This window comes from Pteropus vampyrus, unplaced genomic scaffold (assembly GCF_000151845.1).
Source record: "Pteropus vampyrus isolate Shadow unplaced genomic scaffold, Pvam_2.0 Scaffold300, whole genome shotgun sequence".
Taxonomy (NCBI): Eukaryota; Metazoa; Chordata; class Mammalia; order Chiroptera; family Pteropodidae; genus Pteropus; species Pteropus vampyrus.
The window spans coordinates 2001308-2001604 of record NW_011889081.1 but is presented as its reverse complement, the minus strand read 5'-3'; positions in this window follow the sequence as shown (position 1 = coordinate 2001604).

The following is a 297-nucleotide window of genomic DNA, read 5'->3' as shown; positions in this document are numbered from 1 at the left end:
AAGAGGTTCAAAGAAATTGTTAAGGAGGTCAGCACCTACATTAATAAAATTGGCTACAACCCTGACACAGTAGCATTTGTGCCAATTTCTGGTTGGAATGGTGACAACGTGCTGGAGCCAAGTGCTAACATGCCTTGTTTTAAGGAATGGAAAGTCACCTGTAAAGATGGCAATGTCAGTAGAACCACACTGATTGAAGCTCTGGATTTTATCCTGCCACCAATTTGTCCAACTGACAAACCTTAGTGTCTGCCTCTCCAGGACCGGTTGAGTGGAGACCAATGTTCTCAATCCTGA